This window comes from Bufo bufo, chromosome 1, assembly GCF_905171765.1.
Source record: "Bufo bufo chromosome 1, aBufBuf1.1, whole genome shotgun sequence".
In the NCBI taxonomy this organism is placed as follows: Eukaryota; Metazoa; Chordata; class Amphibia; order Anura; family Bufonidae; genus Bufo; species Bufo bufo.
The window spans coordinates 144592559-144614648 of NC_053389.1; positions in this window are offsets into that span (position 1 = coordinate 144592559).

A 22090-nucleotide genomic window follows, 5' to 3' on the forward strand; every position below is an offset into this window, starting at 1 on the left:
GCGAGCACATGGAGGGCTGTGCGGCCCTCCAAAGAAATGCCACCCCACACCATTACTGACCCAATGCCAAACCGGTCATGCTGGAAGATGTTGCAGGCAGCAGAACGTTCTCCACAGCATCTCCAGACTCTGTCACGTCTGTCACATGTGCTCAGTGTGAACCTGCCTTCATCTGTGAAGAGCACAGGGCGCCAGTGGCGAATTTGCCAATCTTGGTGTTCTCTGGCAAATGCCAAACGTCCTGCACGGTGTTGGGCTGTAAGCACAACCCCCACCTGTGGACGTCGGGCCCTCATATCACCCTCATGGAGTCTGTTTCTGACCGTTTGAGCAGACACATGCACATTTGTGGCCTGCTGGAGGTCATTTTGCAGGGCTCTGGCAGTGCTCCTACTGTTCCTCCTTGCACAAAGGCGGAGGTAACGGTCCTGCTGCTGGGTTGTTGCCCTCCTACGGCCTCCTCCACATCTCCTGATGTACTGGCCTGTCTCCTGGTAGCGCCTCCATGCTCTGGACACTACGCTGACAGACACAGCAAACCTTCTTGCCACAGCTCGCATTGATGTGCCATCCTGGATAAGCTGCACTACCTGAGCCACTTGTGTGGGTTGTAGACTCCGTCTCATGCTACCACTAGAGTGAAAGTACCGGCAGCATTCAAAAGTGACCAAAACATCAGCCAGGAAGCATAGGAACTGAGAAGTGGTCTGTGGTGACCACCTGCAGAACCACTCTTTTATTGTGGGTGTCTTGCTAATTGCCTATAATTTCCACCTGTTGTCTATCCCATTTGCACAACAGCATGTGAAATTGATTGTCACTCAGTGTTGCTTCCTAAGTGGACAGTTTGATTTCACAGAAGTGTGATTGACTTGGAGTTACATTGTGTTGTTTAAGTGTTCCCTTTATTTTTTTGAACAGTGTATTACGACTGTATGTGGGTGGTGTCTGAGCTATCAGATATTGTCCAGCTAAGCAGAGATGTACCTGTCTAGTGAAGTGACGGTACGGTATGGGATGTACAGCTGGTTCGCCTCCCCGTGGTGCACCCTGGGTAACTCTAAATGAACCAGCAAATACTGGCGGTCTGACAAAGAAAGCTTCTCCTGAGTCCTGGCCAACAGGATACAAACTATAATCTATAGACTCTATGTGTGTGTGCGGTATATAGCGTGTGTGTGTGTGCAGTATATAGTGTGCGGCATGACAATGGATGTGCAATGTGTATGTGAAATATATTACTCTGCTTTCCATAAAAATATGCTACTAACATAGTGGGTGTGATGTCACAGGAATATTTACTGCAACAATCACTTAATATCTAGTGAGACGTTGAGTGCACTTAAGAAAAATTAGAATCACAGAAGGTCGCACTGGCGATTTTTTTTATAACACTCTTTATGCATATAAAGCGATTGTTCAGACATGCAGGGGAAATGTAAACAAATACACTACTTTAATGTAAGATTACTTACAGTCACCTGGAGTTCTTCCTCTTCGTCGCTGAACTTGGGTCCAACCATCGCATCCATGTAATTTCTAATCGGTGCAAATCAGTTGCTGTAGGCCACACCTTCCTAGCTCTTGCGATTAATACTTTGCCAAAATTTTGCATGTAAAAAATAATGCAGACTCGCTTAATACTTCTGGTATGTCAGTGTACATGTTGTGGGACTATGTGTGCACATCTAGTAAGTATTTTGTGGCTGCAAATATGACCTGGAGGTTTTTCAGGTTCCCTGCCATTAAAATGAACCTGCGGTTCGCGAACATTTGATCGCGTTTGCGAACCGTCCCAGCAGATGTTTGTCCATAACCATTGAAGGGTTTAAAATCCAAGAAAGTGTCACGGCGGACGGGATCTCAGATACACAGACAAACCAACATACCAGTTTCTAGGCGAGAAGCAGGGGAAGGGTCACCTCCTAGCAAATCCCTGACTTCTCTCCCTACACTGCTAAGCCCACATTCAGACCTTGAAGGTAGGAATAATGTGTCCTCATGCCTAGGCTGAAAATACCCTAGAATCCCTGAGATGGTGAAAAGGGGAATAGGGTCAGCCTGCTCCCACAGAACCTGGAGGGGACAGATGACACACAAACAACCTAGACAGCAAACAACAAAAACAGAAACCAAACTTATCTTATCTGAGCTAAAACAGACAATCCTTCCTTCCTTCCTTCCAAGGCCAGACTGATTTCTATAACCCGCACAGAACACTGGGATTGAGTGAGATTTAAACCAATGACCCCACCCAGTGCACCTGAAGGGAGGCGGATCCAGCACGACTCCAAAACAAAACAAAAAACTAAACACGTGCTGCTATTCTGGCCGACCTCCGCACATAGTCAGAGCAGGGCATGACAGAAAGGGGTATCTGGGAGCTGAGCTGACAGCATCTTCATCTGACATTTGAGGGATTTGTCAAGGCCACCTTCGATAAACTGCTCTCTGAGGGTCTGCTCTTGTCCTTCAGCTTCATGGGGATCTAGGTGGATAACTGCCCGCAAAGCTTCTTGCAGGGATAGGGCAAAGTCTCTTAAATTCTCCTTGGACTGATGTCGTTTCCCAAAGAAACACATCTTAAGTCTAGAGGCGGTCATAGTTTCGAAGGTGGTACTGAGTCGGTCTAGGATCTGCTCAGCTGTTTTTCGCTCTGGCTGGGGCCAGGATTGACCTCTCCGAGCGCAGTTCCCTGTAACTGACCAATCAGGATTTCCACTTACTGATCCAGAGATACTAGATATAACTTGAACGTAGCCAACATTTTATCACGGAATTCCCCAGTGAATGAGGTTCTCCTGCATAACGTGGGTGCCAAGGTGCTCCAAAGTAGTATGGCATAGTAAGAGGCATAACGCAGGCTGCTGCAGGTGCCGCAGGTGGATCATTGCAGTCCAAATGGGTGCTATATTTGCTGTCAGACATGGCTTTTGATATCCTGTACCACACTAGAGGGGTCAATGTAGGCTAGATTGCAATTTAAGCGCGAGTTGCTATGGGCAACGGCGGCAGAATTGGTGCATGGCTACTTTAAGAGTCACTGCAACTGCATAATTTTGGGGAGTATGATGCTCTGGCAGGCAGATTATAGTCCCAAACAGTTTTTAGCAAAGTTATTTTCCCCAACAGTACTCACTCCGACCTCTGGACATTGCTTCTCAGGATCAAGGGCAAAAGGAACTGCATTTTCCAAAATGGCCACTGCTTCACTTCCTTCTTGTCCTCCTGGTAACTTGTACTATGCACTTTAGTTCCTTCTGCTGTAGAATGGTTCCTCTGTGAAGGCGGGCTATTTGGTTCCCTCCCCTCTGCTGGGTGGATATCTTCCTCTCTTTTCATTATGAGGTCCAACTCCAAGATGGACGATTAACCCCTGCTTTGCCACAGTGCTGCAATCGCTGCAGATTCACAATTTCCAACAGTAAGTAAATGCAATAGAGTCTCTTGTAGGGGGTTTTACAGTCACTAAAGTAGATCCTCTATAGTTCTTGTAGTATAGGGCCACACACGTGATACTGTTCGTAGATGCCACTTGAAACACCCGTACGTGTGACTAGGGTCCTTTTAGTATGTGGTAAATGTAATTGTGGTAAAAGAATCCCCAGGTGTAGGAATGCCAGAGTGGTATGAGGGCTGCCTATAGTGTCCCTTGGGTGTGGCTTTAGCACTTGTCACGGTGCTCCTACCTGGATATCCGTGACCCCAGGCATCACCGGATGAAGCAGAGCAAATAGGTTGAATAGGTGGTGGAGAGGATGATGAAAGAGATTAAGTCCAGACTTTGTATATAGTTCAACTGCAGCTTTTTATTTGCAGAAACGTTTCTTCAAACAGTTTACAGATTGGTCTTGGTTTCCAGCAAGTTTTAGCATGAAAATGGCGGACAAACACATTCAGCTCTGCTACATCTGTCAGCATTAAATAGGAACTTTTCATTTTGCTTTCTGCTGCGATTCTCTCTTTCTGTTTGACTCTATGGCAAGGCATAGGGCCACTTCTTCCTGGCTAATGAGACTTCTAGAAGTGGTCTCTCTGCTCCAGCAGAACTGGGTGTGTTCTGGCTGGTGTGGGTAGCACACGTCCAGGAGGGACGCAGCACTGCAGACCTGCTCCCTTAGCAGGGGCTCAGCTAGCACTCAACTAACAGGAACTAACTGGTCCCCACCCTTTCTGCAGGACCTGGGACTCACCCACTCCTCCACAGGGGGCTTAGAATGGACTGGAAGGTTCCATTTTATTCTATATACTGCTCTGCCATATTCGCTGCCACCTGCTGGTGAACCAGGCACATTACATTTGAACATAAACAGATGCATAACAGGAAATGCACAATATATGGGACCTAGAATAAATGTATAAAATGACATTGAGATTGCATACACAGACAGAAACAGGGCGTAGGTGTGGTAATACCACTCGGGGCATTACAGACCCATTCAGGATGAATGGGTACATGATTTGTCCACACCATAAAAAAATAGAACATGTTCTTTTTTTTCTGGTGCATAGGCATAGACCTAAATGCCACAGTAGTGCTCCATAGTGGTTACGTTTTCTTCCGCTACTTGATTCAGATCTCTATTGTCCGAATTATTGACCAATGGAGCGCCTGCGGCCTGGTGCATGTATATTGTAGACTGCTGGTTTGCGGTCTGTAATATGGGCAGGGACTGCCAACAGCCATGTACTTGAGTCATTTTGTTTTATTCTTAAAAAAACATATTTATTATTTTTAAATGTTTTTGTAGAATCCATAATTAGAATCCCAAAAAGGTTCATCTGCGGTTGGGCAAGTAAAAGCCAAATTATCAAAAAGAAAGTTATTGAAATACATATTGTGAATGTGATGTCTCTGTCTATGCTGCTTTCCCTTTACCTCCAAGCTCACATAACGTTTATTGAAAATTTTGTCTTGTTATATGTCTCATACAGATGTCTTCAAATTCGGAAGAGACAAGCCCACACAGAAGGCGTCGTAGAATTGAACAAATAGTAAGTTTAACAAGAACAATTAAAGTTTTGAATACTGTTACTTTATTAGCATTAATCAATATGTAGTTTTATTGTAGTCTTCATCATCATCTGAGGAGGGGGAACATCGGGCAGATGTTGGTACCTCAGCCGCTTCAAGGGAGGGTACACTAAGCACGGACTAGGGCTGAAAAGATGTAAGTATACACATCTATTCTATTTAAAAAAATATAATAATATTTAACCCTTTTTTTTGTAGGAAAATTAACCAAGAGCCGCTAGGCAAGATCCCCCAGTGTCCTCCAGAGTTCTTGGGAGAGCTTGCGATGGTCCGGGAGGCAGTGGAATAGTGGGGGTGGGGGGGGGACGTTTGCCCCAGGCACCAAATTGTAGGGGGCGCCAGGCAGCAGGCAGTATAATGAGGATGAGGTCACTGTTAAAGAGGTGTTCGCTGTGGTTGTTACTGTTAAGGGGGCAGGCTGCTGTGGAGGTCACTGTTAAAAGGACGAACACTGTGGAGGTCACTGTTAAGGGGGCAAGGGCCATTATTAAAGGGGCAACTGCTGTGGAGGTCACTGTTAAGGCAGCAGAGTACTGTGAGGTCACTGTTAAGGCAGCGGGGTACTGTGGAGGTCACTGTTAAGGGAGAGGGCCCCTGAGGAGGTCACTGTCAAGGGAGTAGGGTGCTGTGAAACTCACTGTTAAAGGGACGGGCTGCTGTGAAGGTCAAAGTTAAAGGGATTCTGTCACCAGGTTTCACCCCTGTCAGCTAAACATATGCTGATGTTCAGGGCCTCATCACGATTCCTAATGTGGGCTTATAAATGTGATCTGTAGCCTTATTTTGCTAAAAAAACAGCTTTTACTAACCTGCAGTCAAAGAAATTCCAAGGGGATGTAAAGTGATGCAAGGTGCCGGCCGCACCCACCGCCGTTCGTGCCCAGCGCCGCCTTTCCAGACTTTTGCGCCGCCTCCTAATCCTCTGTGCCGCCTCTCGCTCTCCCTCCCCCCTCCTCCTGCTGTAAGATCTCGCGCGGTGACAGAATCCCTTTAAGGGGATGGGCTACTGTGGAGGTCCCTTTTTAAGGAGGCGGGGCACTGTGGGGGGGTCAGTGTTAAGGGATGAGGGGCTGTGGAGTTCGCTGTTAAGGGGGCGGAGTGCTGTAGAGGTCACTGTTATAGGGGATACTGTCAATATCTTTTAACGACACACAGAAACATTAAATTAAATAGATGAAATATACCCGTGCGAAGCCGGGTCCTTCTGTTAGTATATAATAATATTAACTAATAATAATAAAACTCTGCAGAGATGAGACGCAGCTGAAACAAAGTGTCATGGCGGTCTTATCTCCGAATGAAGACGTTGAGGAAAGTCAACATCACAGGAGATGTCACTGGATGGATGAGATATGTGGTGCTGTATTATACTGTATATTTTGTAGTGATGTATGTAATGTCCAAACACATATTTGTTTCACGGTAGGGTTGGGGGGTGGATTGAGAATATGGTCCACCCTGCTGCATCCTGGCCCCAGACTTCAGGTCACACTGTGCGTGTTCTGAATTTTGGGGCCTCACACCCATCTACTACATTATCTGTACTTAGAGAATTATCACTGTATGATCTGTGGTGTTACATAGGACTGCTACATTATCTGTAAAAAGGAGTGTGTCCACAGGTTGGGGGCGCAATACATGGCTTGCCCCGGGTGCTGGCAACCCACTCTACGCCACTGCCGAGATGTGTAAGTATTTAAAACATCGTTATAATTTTGGATTGTGTTGATCACGAATATTCAAATTTCTATCTCGAATATAGGCACTTCGAAAATTCGAGAATATTTCGAATATAGTGATATTATTTGTAATTTTGAATATTCCATTTTTTTTTAAAATCAGTACACATGATCCCTCCCTGCTTCTAGCTTGTGGGCCAATGAGAAGGCTGCAGTATATTTGACTTTAGGAGTAGTGTTGATCACGAATATTAGAATTTCAAATTTTTATCGCGAATATAGGTACTTCGAAAATTCGCGAATATTTCGAATATAGTGATATATATTCGTAATTTTGAATATTCAAATTTTTTTTTTAAATCAGTACACATGATCCCTCCCTGCTTCTAGCTGTTGGGACAATGAGAAGGCTGCAGTATATTTGACTTTAGGAGTAGTGTTGTTTGCGAATTTTCATAATGCAAATTTTTATTGCAAATTTTTAAACTTATAACTATTAGACAAAGAAGATTATAGCACTATATTAGCTAAATTGCTCTATATTCGTTTTTTTTTTTTTTAATATTCGCTATATTGCTACAACTTCGTTTTTTCGAATATTCAAATTTTTTTCTCATCTGAAGTTCAGATTGGAAAAAAATTACAACTATAAAAAAAAAGATTATAGCACTATATTAGCTAAATTGCTCTATATTCGTTTTTTTTCGAATATTCGCTATATTCTTGTTTTAGAATATTATGAATATTCGAAAAAACAAAGTTATAGCAATATAGCGAATATTCAAAAAAAAAAACGAATATAGAGCAATTTAGCTAATATAGTGCTATAATCTTTTTTTTAATAGTTGTAATTTTTTTCTACTATTAGGCCCCTTTCACACGGGCGAGTATTCCACGCGGATGCGATGCGTGAGGTGAACGCATTGCACCCGCACTGAATACCAACCCATTAATTTCTATGAGGCTGTTCAGATGAGCGGTGATTTTCACGCATCACTTATGCGTTGCGTGAAAATCGCAGCATGCTCTATATTCTGCGTTTTTCACGCAACGCAGGCCCCATAGAAGTGAATGGGGTTGCGTGAAAATCGCAAGCATCCGCAAGCAAGTGCGGATGCGGTGCGATTTTCACGCACGGTTGCTAGGAGACGATCGGGATGGAGACCCGATCATTATTATTTTCCCTTATAACATGGTTATAAAGGGAAAATAATAGCATTCTGAATACAGAATGCAAAGTAAAATAGGGCTGGAGGGGTTAAAAAAAAATAATAATAATTTAACTCACCTCAGTCCACTTGATCGCGTAGCCCGGCATCTCCTTGTGTCTCCTTTGTTGAATAGGACCTGTGGTGAGCATTAAATACAGTTACAGGAACTTTGATGACGTCACTCCGGTCATCACATGGTACGTCACATGATCTTTTACCATGGTGATGGATCATGTGATGACCGGAGTGACGTCATCAAAGGTCCTGTAACTGTATTTAATGTTCACCACAGGTCCTATTCAACAAATGAGACAGAAGTAGATGCCGGGCTACGCGATCAAGTGGACTAAGGTGAGTTAAATTATTATTATTATTTTTTTAACCCCTCCAGCGCTGTTTTACTTTGCATTCTGTATTCAGAATGCTATTATTTTCCCTTATAACCATGTTATAAGGGAAAATAATACAATCTACAGAACACCGATCCCAAGCCCGAACTTCTGTGAAGAAGTTCGGGTTTGGGTACCAAACATGTGCGATTTTTCTTACGCGCGTGCAAAACGCATTACAATGTTTTGCACTCGCGCGGAAAAATCGCGGGTTTTCCCGCAACGCACCCGCACATTTTCCCGCAACACCCGTGTGAAACTAGCCTTAGACAAAGAAGATTATACCACTATATTAGCTAAATTGCTCTATATTCGTTTTTTTTCCGAATATTCGCTATATTGCTATATATTCTTGTTTTAGAATATTACGAATATTCGAAAAAACGAAGTTATAGCAATATAGCGAATATTCACAAAAAAAACACGAATATAGAGCAATTTAGCTAATATAGTGCTATAATCTTCTTTGTCTAATAGTTGTAAGTTTAATAATTCGCATTACTAAAATTCGTATTACGAAAACTTGCATATTACACGATCATTACCTTGCCGATTTTTCGAGTAAAAAAATCGTAGAATATAACGAATATTCTAATTATTGCGAATTCGAATATGACCCCTGCCGCTCATCACTATAGTGTTGAGCGCGAATATTCGAAAAGCAAATTTTTATCGCGAATATCGTCACTTCGCGATTTCGCGAATATTTCGAATATAGTGCTATATATTCGTAAAAACGAATATTCTTTTTTTTTTTTTTTCACAAAATTACCTATAATTGATTGTTTACCAAAAGTCCAAAAGCTCAGATATTACTCATATTGCCGAGAAAGTGATTTAGGCGCAAATTTTCGTAATGCGATTATATTAGCGCACATGCGAATATCGGCACTTGTCCCAGGAGAGAGAGGCAAAGGACTTTGCATTCATATATTAGTATAGCACCATTATTCGCGAATATGTAGAACTTCGAAAAATTTGATTTACGAATAGTGTTGAGCGAACAGTTCGAGCATAGTTCGGGTCCGTACCGAATTTTGGGGTGTTCGTGACACGGACCCGAACCCGAACTTTTTCGTAAAAGTTCGGGTTCGGGTTCGTCGTTCGGCATGTATTTTGGCGCATTTTGAAAGGCTGCAAAGCAGCCAATCAACATGCATCATACTACTTGCCCTAAGATGCCATCGCAGCCATGCCTACTATTGGCAAGGCTGTGATTGGCCAAGTGCAGCATGTGACTCAGCCTCTTTATAAGCTTGTGCGCACGTCGGGACGTGCTCACTCCCGATGTGAATAGAACAGGGATAGACGCAGCTGATGCTAGGGCGAGAATAGGCAGGGATAATTGAATAACTGGAAGCAAATTTCTCTCCTCCACCTGTGATTCATCTGAACAACTGCAGCTGAGCTGCTTTTTTGATAGGGATTGGCTATTTTTAGAGTGGCCAGAGTGATTTTTCCATCCACATGTACCTGGGCTGACCGCCGGCCGCCATTTTGCGACTTGTAGTGCTGCAGCAGAAGCTGCCACAGTGTGCATTCCAAAGCTCCAAACAAGTCAGACATCTACACCTGGGATTCAGACCAATAGCGATTTAGCAGCACAGTCCAAGGCTATTTTTTTTAAAGGTTGTGCAGACCATTTTGTGGCACATGTTACTGGGCTGATAGGCGGCGGCCATCTTGGGACTAGTGCTGCAGCACAATCTCTCCCAACGTCCATTAATCACTTGTAATAGTGGTCTGTGCACTAGAAATCCTACATCAGGGACTTGGGTGTGCTTGTGTCACCCCTACTAATACCAGTCCACCTGTAATCCATACAGTGAAAAGCCATAAAGTATTCCAGTGAGGGAATTTTTTATTTATTTAAAAAAGGCCAAGTTAGTTTATCTGGCGTTCAATATACTAGATACAGTTAGGCCTGCGTTTCATACATCTGGAATTAGCAAACTAATGTGCTGGGGTTGGGAAAACATATATGTACCCATACTAGAATCTGTCAAAGAAAGCGGTACTCACATATAACAGTCATTCCATCTGTAATCCATACAGTCAAAAGACTGAAAGTATTCCAGTGAGGGAATTTTTTTTATTTAAAAAAGGCCAAGTTAGTTTATCTGGCGTTCAATATACTAGATACAGTTAGGCCTGCGTTTCATACATCTGGAATTAGCAAACTAATGTGCTGGGGTTGGGAAAACATATATGTACCCATACTAGAATCTGTCAAAGAAAGCGGTACTCACATATAACAGTCATTCCATCTGTAATCCATACAGTCAAAAGACTGAAAGTATTCCAGTGAGGGAATTTTTATTTTATTTAAAAAAGGCCAAGTTAGTTTATCTGGCGTTCAATATACTAGATACAGTTAGGCCTGCGTTTCATACATCTGGAATTAGCAAACTAATGTGCTGGGGTTGGGAAAACATATATGTACCCATACTAGAATCTGTCAAAGAAAGCGGTACTCACATATAACAGTCATTCCATCTGTAATCCATACAGTCAAAAGACTGAAAGTATTCCAGTGAGGGAATTTTTTTTATTTAAAAAAGGCCAAGTTAGTTTATCTGGCGTTCAATATACTAGATACAGTTAGGCCTGCGTTTCATACATCTGGAATTAGCAAACTAATGTGCTGGGGTTGGGAAAACATATATGTACCCATACTAGAATCTGTCAAAGAAAGCGGTACTCACATATAACAGTCATTCCATCTGTAATCCATACAGTCAAAAGACTGAAAGTATTCCAGTGAGGGAATTTTTTTTATTTAAAAAAGGCCAAGTTAGTTTATCTGGCGTTCAATATACTAGATACAGTTAGGCCTGCGTTTCATACATCTGGAATTAGCAAACTAATGTGCTGGGGTTGGGAAAACATATATGTACCCATACTAGAATCTGTCAAAGAAAGCGGTACTCACATATAACAGTCATTCCATCTGTAATCCATACAGTCAAAAGACTGAAAGTATTCCAGTGAGGGAATTTTTTTTTTATTTAAAAAAGGCCAAGTTAGTTTATCTGGCGTTCAATATACTAGATACAGTTAGGCCTGCGTTTCATACATCTGGAATTAGCAAACTAATGTGCTGGGGTTGGGAAAACATATATGTACCCATACTAGAATCTGTCAAAGAAAGCGGTACTCACATATAACAGTCATTCCATCTGTAATCCATACAGTCAAAAGACTGAAAGTATTCCAGTGAGGGGATTTTGCTTATAAAAAATAATATATTTCATTGTGGTGCGAGTTGAATCGCAACAATGAAGAAAAATACTATTAAGGGACGAGGACGCGGTCGTGGTGGTGTCCGTGGAGCCTCTGTTGCTGGTAGAGGACGTGGCCGTTCGGCCCCAGGCGCACACAGTAGGGAACGAACTCCCTCAACTAGCCGGCAGAATGTACCGCAATATCTCGTGGGGCCCAATGCCGCTCTTAGGATGGTAAGGCCTGAGCAGGTACAGGCATTAATCGATTGGGTGGCCGACAGTGCTTCCAGCACGTTCACCACATGGTCTTCCACCCAGTCTTCTGCGGAAAGCGCACAGGTGGCACCTGAAAACCAAGCCCATCAGTCTGTCACATCACCCCCAAGCATATCAGGGAAACGGTCTGAGCCACAAGTTATGCAGCAGTCTCTTCTTCTGTTTGAAGACTCTGCTTCCAGGGTTTCCCAGGGGCGTCCACCTAGCCCTTCCCCAGTGGAGGAAGACATACCATGCACTGACGCACAACCACTTATGTCTCCAGATGAAGAGGACATGGGAATACCACCACAGCAGAGTCACCGACTCTCTGATGATGACGAAACACAGGTGCCCACTGCCGCGTCTTTTTGCAGTGTGCAGACTGAACAGGAGGAGGTCAGGGAGGGAGACTGGGTGGAAGACGATGCAGAGGACGATGAGGTCTTAGACCCCACATGGACTGAAGGTCGTGGCGATTACTTTCACAGTTCAGAGGAAGAGGTAGTGGTGAGACCGAGACAACAGCGAAGCCAAAGAGGGAGCAGGGGGCCAAAGCAGACGAGCCGCCGCCCCCAGAGTTCGCCTGCTACTGGACATCGCCAACAGGGACCCAGCCCCACAAAGGCAGCTTCAAAGAGTTCCCTGGCATGGCACTTCTTTAAACAATGTCCTACCGACAAGACCCGAGTGACTTGCACGCTCTGCCATCAGAGCCTGAGGCGAGGCATTAACGTTCTGAACCTCAGCACAACCTGCATGACCAGGCATCTACATGCAAAGCATGAACTGCAGTGGGGTACACACCTTAAAAACCAGGCACTCGCTGAGGCTCCCCCTGCTCCCTCTACCGCTGCTGCCTCGGCTTCCGCCTCGAGAGGAATGTTGCCACCTGCCGAGCAGCAAACAGAGGATGTGCCACCGACACCACCACCACCGCCACCGTCAACTAGCGTCTCCACTATATCACACAGCAGCGTTCAGCTCTCAATATCTCAAACCTTAGAGAGGAAGCGCAAATTCCCCCCGAGTCACCCTCGAGCCCTTGGCCTGAACGCCAGCATTTCTAAACTGCTGGCCTTTGAAATGCTGTCATTCCGGCTGGTGGACACAGACAGCTTCAAACAGCTGATGGCCATGGCTGTCCCGCAGTATGTGGTTCCCAGCCGCCACTACTTCTCCAAGACAGCCGTGCCTTCCCTGCACATGCAAGTGTCCGATAAAATCAAGTGTGCACTGCGCAACGCCATTTGTGGCAAGGTCCACCTAACCACAGATACGTGGACCAGTAAGCACGGCCAGGGACGCTATATCTCACTAACTGCACACTGGATGAATGTAGTGGCGGCTGGGCCCCCGGCGGACAGTTCCTTGGCGCACGTCCTTCCGCCCCCTAGGATCGCAGGGCATCATTCTCTGCCTCCTGTAGCCTCCTCCTCCTACTCGGCTTCCTCCTCCACTGCTTCCACCAGCTCATCCGGTCAGCCACACACCTTCACCACCAACTTCAGCACAGCCCGGGGTAAACGTCAGCAGGCCATTCTGAAACTCATATGTTTGGGGGACAGGCCCCACAGCGCAAAGGAGTTGTGGCGGGGTATTGAACAACAGACCGACGAGTGGTTTCTGCCGGTGGGCCTCAAGCCAGGCCTGGTGGTATGCGATAATGGGCGAAATCTCGTGGCAGCTCTGGGACTAGCCGGTTTGACGCACATCCCTTGCCTGGCGCATGTGCTGAACTTGGTGGTGCAGAGGTTCATTCACCACTACCCCAACATGTCAGAGCTGCTGCATAAAGTGCGGGCCGTCTGTGCGCGCTTCCGCCGTTCACATCCTGCCGCTGCTCGCCTGTCTGCGCTACAGCGGAACTTCGGCCTTCCCGCTCACCGCCTCATATGCGACGTGCCCACCCGGTGGAACTCCACCTTGCACATGCTGGAGAGACTGTGCGAGCAGCAGCAGGCCATAGTGGAGTTTCAGCTGCAGCACGCTCGCGTCAGTCGTACTGCCGAACAGCACCACTTCACCACCAATGATTGGGCCTCCATGCGAGACCTGTGTGCCCTGCTGCGCTGTTTCGAGTACTCCACCAACATGGCCAGTGGCGATGACACTGTTATCAGCGTTACAATACCACTTCTATGTCTCCTTGAGAAAACACTTAGGGCAATGATGTTAGAGGAGGTGGCCCAGGTGGAGGTGGAGGAGGAGGAGGAGGATGAGGGCTCGTTTCTAACACTTTCGGGCCAGTCTGTTCGAAGTGGCTCAGAGGGAGGTTTGTTTAAGCAGCAGAGGACAGGTTCACAAGTCGCCAGCCAAGGCACTGTACTGGAGGACGAGGAGGATGAGGAGGAGGAGGTGGAGGGGGACGAGGATGACGCAAGTTCACAGCGGGGTGGCAGCCCAGGCCCATCACTGGTGCGTGGCTGGGGGGATACGGTGGACGATGACGATACGCCTCCCACAGAGGACAGCTTGTCCTTACCCATGGGTAGCCTGGCCCACATGAGCGAATATATGCTCCAATGCCTGCGCAACGACAGCAGAGTTGCCCACGTTTTAACGTGTGCAGACTACTGGGTGGCCACCCTGCTGGATCCCCGGTATAAAGACAATGTGCCCACTTTAATTCCTGAACTGGAGCGCGACCGTAAGATGCGCGAGTACAAGCGCACGCTGATAGAGGCGCTCTTGAGAGCATTCCCACATGTCACAGGGGAACAGGTGGAAGGTGAAGGCAGAGGAGTGGCAAGAGGTCGCCAACGCAGCTGTGTCACGGCCAGCTCATCTGAGGGCAGGGTTAGCATGGCAGAAATGTGGAAAAGTTTTGTCTCCACGCCACAGCTATCTGCACCGACACCTGATACGGAACGTGTAAGCAGGAGGCAGCATTTCACTAACATGGTTCAACAGTATGTCTGCACACCCCTCCACATCCTGACGGATGGTTCGGCCCCATTCAACTACTGGGTTTCGAAATTGTCCACGTGGCCAGAGTTAGCATGTTATGCCTTGGAGGTGCTTTCCTGCCCGGCGGCCAGCGTTTTATCTGAACGCGTATTCAGCACGGCAGGGGGCGTCATTACTGACAAGCGCAGCCGCCTGTCCACAGCCAACGTGGACAAGCTGACCTTCATAAAGATGAACCAGGCATGGATCCCACAGGACCTGTCCCTCCCTTGTGCAGAGTAGTCCTTATTAACTGCCTAAAACATGTCTTGTTGTGCTACGGGCCACTTCTTTATTTGATACAAATTTTATGAAACCCACAGTTGAATGAAACTCTTCTCTGTCTGGGCGCCGGGGCCTAACCAGATGAAAGTGGCCGGTTAAACTAACGGGTGACATGAAGCCATAACCTCTGCCATGCTACCTCTGTCTTCTGTCTGGGTGCTGAGGCCTAAGTCAAATAAAGCGGTCTTCTGCTGTGCTGGGGGATATGAAGCTAATCTCTGACCTCTCTCCTCTGTCTGGGTCCAAAGGCCTAAATCACTGAAAGAGGCCTTCTCCTGTGGTGTGTGATATGATGCCAGAATATGTGCTGTGGGGCCTCTCTCCTCTTCCTGGGTGCAGGGGTCAAAGTAACTCAATGGTGGCTTCTCCTGTGGTGGCTGATATGATGCCAGAATATGTGCTGTGGTGCCTCTCTCCTCTTCCTGGGTGCGGGGGTCAAAGTAACTCAATGGTGGCTTCTCCTGTGGTGGCTGATATGATGCCAGAATATGTGCTGTGGGGCCTCTCTCCTCTTCCTGGGTGCGGGGGTCAAAGTAACTCAATGGTGGCTTCTCCTGTGGTGGCTGATATGATGCCAGAATATGTGCTGTGGTGCCTCTCTCCTCTTCCTGGGTGCGGGGGTCAAAGTAACTCAATGGTGGCTTCTCCTGTGGTGGCTGATATGATGCCAGAATATGTGCTGTGGGGCCTCTCTCCTCTTCCTGGGTGCAGGGGTCAAAGTAACTCAATGGTGGCTTCTCCTGTGGTGGCTGATATGATGCCAGAATATGTGCTGTGGTGCCTCTCTCCTCTTCCTGGGTGCGGGGGTCAAAGTAACTCAATGGTGGCTTCTCCTGTGGTGGCTGATATGATGCCAGAATATGCGCTGTGGGGCCTCTCTCCTCTTCCTGGGTGCAGGGGTCAAAGTAACTCAATGGTGGCTTCTCCTGTAGGGGCTGATATGATGCCAGAATATGTGCTGTGGTGCCTCTCTCCTCTTCCTGGGTGCGGGGGTCAAAGTAACTCAATGGTGGCTTCTCCTGTGGTGGCTGATATGATGCCAGAATATGTGCTGTGGGGCCTCTCTCCTCTTCCTGGGTGCAGGGGTCAAAGTAACTCAATGGTGGCTTCTCCTGTGGTGGCTGATATGATGCCAGAATATGTGCTGTGGGGCCTCTCTCCTCTTCCTGGGTGCAGGGGTCAAAGTAACTCAATGGTGGCTTCTCCTGTGGTGGCTGATATGATGCCAGAATATGTGCTGTGGTGCCTCTCTCCTCTGTCTGGGTCCAAAGGCCTAAATCACTGAAAGAGGCCTTCTCCTGTGGTGTGTGATATGATGCCTGAATATGTGCTGTGGTGCCTCTCTCCTCTTTCTGGGTGCGGGGGTCAAAGTAACTCAATGGTGGCTTCTCCTGTGGTGGCTGATATGATGCCAGAATATGTGCTGTGGTGCCTCTCTCCTCTTCCTGGGTGCGGGGGTCAAAGTAACTCAATGGTGGCTTCTCCTGTGGTGGCTGATATGATGCCAGAATATGTGCTGTGGGGCCTCTCTCCTCTTCCTGGGTGCAGGGGTCAAAGTAACTCAATGGTGGCTTCTCCTGTGGTGGTTAGTATGATGCCAGAATATGTGCTGTGGGGCCTCTCTCCTCTTCCTGGGTGCAGGGGTCAAAGTAACTCAATGGTGGCTTCTCCTGTGGTGGCTGATATGATGCCAGAATATGTGCTGTGGGGACTCTCTCCTCTTCCTGGGTGCAGGGGTCAAAGTAACTCAATGGTGGCTTCTCCTGTGGTGGTTAGTATGATGCCAGAATATGTGCTGTGGGGCCTCTCTCCTCTTCCTGGGTGCAGGGGTCAAAGTAACTCAATGGTGGCTTCTCCTGTGGTGGTTAGTATGATGCCAGAATATGTGCTGTGGGGCCTCTCTCCTCTTCCTGGGTGCGGGGGTCAAAGTAACTCAATGGTAGCTTCTCCTGTGGTGGCTGATATGATGCCAGAATATGTGCTGTGGGGCCTCTCTCCTCTTCCTGGGTGCAGGGGTCAAAGTAACTCAATGGTGGCTTCTCCTGTGGTGGTTAGTATGATGCCAGAATATGTGCTGTGGGGCCTCTCTCCTCTTCCTGGGTGCAGGGGTCAAAGTAACTCAATGGTGGCTTCTCCTGTGGTGGCTGATATGATGCCAGAATATGTGCTGTGGTGCCTCTCTCCTCTTCCTGGGTGCGGGGGTCAAAGTAACTCAATGGTGGCTTCTCCTGTGGTGGCTGATATGATGCCAGAATATGTGCTGTGGGGCCTCTCTCCTCTTCCTGGGTGCAGGGGTCAAAGTAACTCAATGGTGGCTTCTCCTGTGGTGGTTAGTATGATGCCAGAATATGTGCTGTGGGGCCTCTCTCCTCTTCCTGGGTGCAGGGGTCAAAGTAACTCAATGGTGGCTTCTCCTGTGGTGGCTGATATGATGCCAGAATATGTGCTGTGGTGCCTCTCTCCTCTTCCTGGGTGCGGGGGTCAAAGTAACTCAATGGTGGCTTCTCCTGTGGTGGCTGATATGATGCCAGAATATGTGCTGTGGGGCCTCTCTCCTCTTCCTGGGTGCAGGGGTCAAAGTAACTCAATGGTGGCTTCTCCTGTGCTGATTGATATAAAGCTGATGGTTGTGCCATCTGACATGGTTGCCAGGGTCTGATTCAATGGGGGCCTACTCCTGTGGTGGGTGATCTAAATGCCTGATTCTCTGCTGTGAAACCTCTCTCCTCCGTCTGGGTGTAGGGGTCAAAGTCTTTCAAAGTCGCCTTCTCCTGTGCTGATTGATATGAAGCTGATGGTTGTGCCATCTGACATGGTTGCCGGGGTCCCATTAAATTGTGGCCTACTCCTGTGGTGGTTGATATGATGCCTGATTCTCTGATGTGGAACCTCTCTCCTCTGTTTGGGTGAAGGGGTCAAAGTAACTTAATGGTGGCTTCTCCTGTGGTGGCTGATATGATGCCAGAATATGTGCTGTGGGGCCTCTCTCCTCTTCCTGGGTGCAGGGGTCAAAGTAACTCAATGGTGGCTTCTCCTGTGGTGGCTGATATGATGCCAGAATATGTGCTGTGGTGCCTCTCTCCTCTTCCTGGGTGCGGGGGTCAAAGTAACTCAATGGTGGCTTCTCCTGTGGTGGCTGATATGATGCCAGAATATGTGCTGTGGTGCCTCTCTCCTCTTCCTGGGTGCGGGGGTCAAAGTAACTCAATGGTGGCTTCTCCTGTGGTGGCTGATATGATGCCAGAATATGTGCTGTGGTGCCTCTCTCCTCTTCCTGGGTGCAGGGGTCAAAGTAACTAAATGGTGGCTTCTCCTGTGGTGGTTGATATGATGCCTGATTCTCTGCTGTGAAACCTCTCTCCTCCATCTGGGTGTAGGGGTCAAAGTCTTTCAAAGTCGCCTTCTCCTGTGCTGATTGATATAAAGCTGATGGTTGTGCCATCTGACATGGTTGCCAGGGTCTGATTCAATGGGGGCCTACTCCTGTGGTGGGTGATCTAAATGCCTGATTCTCTGCTGTGAAACCTCTCTCCTCCGTCTGGGTGTAGGGGTCAAAGTCTTTCAAAGTCGCCTTCTTCTGTGCTGATTGATATGAAGCTGATGGTTGTGCCATCTGACATGGTTGCCGGGGTCCCATTAAATTGGGGCCTACTCCTGTGGTGGGTGATCTAAATGCCTGATTCTCTGCTTTGAAACCTCTCTCCTCCGTCCGGGTGTAGGGGTCAAAGTCTGTCAAAGTCGCCTTCTCCTGTGCTGATTGATATAAAGCTTATGCTTGTGCCATCTGACATGGTTGCCGGGGTCTGATTCAATGGTGGCCTACTCCTGTGGTGGGTGATCTAAATGCCTGATTCTCTGCTGTGTAACCTCTCTCCTCCGTCTGGGTGTAGGGGTCAAAGTAACTAAATGGTGGCCTACTCCTGTGGTGGGTGATATGATGCCTGGTTCTCTGCTGTGGGACCTCTCTCCTTTGTCTGGGTGCTGTGGTCAAAATAATAGTAAGTGACCTTCTCCATTGGTGGGTGACTTGAAGCCTGATTCTGTGCTATGGGACCTCACTCCAATTAATATTGTTTAATTTTTATTTATTTTATGTTAACTCATCATTTCCCTATCTACATTTGTTTGCAGGGGATTTAACTACATTTTGCTGCCTTTTGCAGCCCTCTAGCCCTTTCCGGGTGTGTTTTACAGCCTTTTTAGTGCCCAAAAGTTCGGGTCCCCATTGACTTCTATGGGGTTCGGGTTCGGGATGAAGTTCGGGTCGAGTTCGGATCCCGAACCCGAACATTTTTCGAAAGTTCGGCCGAACTCGTCGAACCCGAACATCCAGGTGTTCGCTCAACTCTATTTACGAATATTCATATTTTTTATTTTAGTTTCCACCGTACAGATTACATTGATCTGTATCTGTAAACTACTGTCATCATCCCCCACTGTATCTTGATTGTGTCCCAAAAGTCCAAAAGCTCAGATCTTACTCACATTGCCGAGTAAGTGATTGAGGCGCGAATCTTCGTAATGCGAATATAAGCTCTTCGTGAGGACACTAATACTTCCCTTATTTTAGATTGTGGGCCAATGAGATGGAGTCAAACAGGTTAGCAACATCCCTAGCAACCAATCAGAAAGTTTCCCACCCCATTACTATATAAGATTTTGTCACGGCAGCCATTTTGTGCAGTTTCATGTGGTGGTGATTGAGAGAGGAGCTTGAAAACTGTGCAGTGCTGTTCTTTGTCTAAAGCAAATTACAAACGATTTTATTAGTTAGTGAATCTGATAGTGTTAGATAGGGTAGTTTAGTGTAGCTGATAGGTTAAAGTTTAGGGTACAGTGTTAGTTAGGTGAAATATAATCATTTATTTAGGTTAGGCCTCATGCACACGACCGTTGTGTGCATCCGTGGCCGTTGTTCCGTTTTCCGTGATTTTCTGCGGACCCATTGACTTTCAATGGGTCCGTTGAAAACTCAGAAAATGCACCGTTGTTCATCCGCGGCCATGATCAGTGTTTCCTGTCCGTCAAAAAAATATGACCTGTCCTATTTTTTTGACGGACAACGGTTCACGGACCCATTCAAGTCAATGGGTCCGTGAAAAAACACTGATGCACACAAGATTGGCATCCGCGTCCGTGATCCGTGGCCGTTGGCAACTTTCACACAGACGGATCGCAGATCTGCATAAAAGCTTTTTCAGATATGAGTTTTCACTTCGTGAAAACTCATATCCGACAGTATATTCTAACACAGAGGCGTTCCCATAGTGATGGGGAAACTTCAAGTTAGAATATACTGAGAACTGTGTACATGACTGCCCCCTGCTGCCTGGCAGCACCCGATCTTTTACAGGGGGCTGTGATCCACACAATTAACCCCTCAGGTGCCGCACCTAAAGGGTTAATTGTGCGTATCATAGCCCCCTGTAAGAGATCAGGTGCTGCCAGACCCCCTCCCTCCCCAATATTATATTCATTGGTGGCCAGTGCGGCCTCCCATCTCCCCCTCCCAGTTAAAATCACGTTCCGAATCCCCCATCATTGGTGGCCAGTTCGTAGGATATTCTAACTTGAAGCGTCCCCATCACTATGGGAACGCCTCTGTGTTAGAATATACTGTCGGATAGGAGTTTCACAATTTAACTCAAATCCGATGGTATATTCTAACATAGAGGCGTTCCCATGGTGATGGGGACGCTTCAAGTTAAAATATTCCATCGGATTGGAGAAAACTCCAAGTCAATGGGGGACGGATCCGTTTGCAATTGCACCATATTGTGTCAACTTCAAACGGATCCGTCCCCATTGACTTGCATTGTAATTCAGGACGGAAAACTGGTCACGGATCACGGACCAACGGAACCCCGTTTTGCGGACCGTGAAAAAATACTGTTGTGTGCATGAGGCCTAAGTGAATAGTTAGCTGATAGTTTCTAGTGCAGGGTGTAGTGTAGGGTATAGTTAGGTGAAATATAATAATTTATTTAGGTTAGTGAATAGTGTAGCTGATAGTTTCTAGTGCAGGGTGTAGGTTAGTTATAGTGTAGGCTTTATTTTATTTTTTTTGTTTCCTAGTTTAGTGTCTGTAATAAAAAAAAAATAAAAAGTTTATTAGTTTTCGTTTATTGCCGTTTAGTTTGTGTCGTGTCTGCCTTTCTGTCTACGTCTTCTGTTATTTAAAAAAAAAGAAAAAAAAAGTTTATTAGTTTTAGTGTTTTTTCTTTTACTGGTTATTAGGTGTATTGTCAGCGTCAGTGTCTATGTCCTTTGTTAGTTGCGAGTGACCTGTGTAGTTTGGAGGAAAAGGCGGTGGTCGCACAAAGCCACCAGCACAGCAGAAGTATGAGCAGGGTGCAAAAGCGGAGCAGCCGTCCCCTAGACAATACGCCTGCTACTGCCCACCGCACCAAGGGACTGAGTACACCAAAGCCAGTTCCAAGGAGTTCCCTGGTGTGGCAGTTCTTCAGACAATTTGCTGACGACAAGACAGAGCCTGAAGCGAGGCATAAACGTTCTAAACCTGAGCACAACCTGCATGACCAGGCATCTAAGTGCAAAGCACGGGCTGCAGTGGACTGGAGTAGACACCTCAAAAACCAAGAAAGGTCTCTGGCTCCTCCTGCTTCCTCTTCTGCTGCAGTCCCGGCCTCTTCATCCACCTCTGGAGTGACAGTGGCACCTGCCACCCCGCAAACAGAGGAAGTGCCAGCAACGCCACCACCTGGGTCACCAAGCATCTCCACAATGTCCCATGGAAGCATTCAGCTGTCTATCTCCCAAACACTGGAGCGAAAGAGGAAGTATCCCCCTACCCACCCGCGATCCCTGGCCCCGAATGCCAGCATTTCAAAATTACTGGCCTTTGAAATGCTGTCATTCCATCTGGTGGAGACGAAGAGTTTTAAAAGCCTTATGGTGGTGGCTGTCCCACAGTACATCGTGCCCAGCCGCCACTACTTTTCCAGGCGAGCCATCCCTTCCCTGCACAACCAAGTGGGGACAAAATCAGGAGTGCACTGCGCAACGCCATCTGTGGCATGGTCCACCTAACTACGGATACGTT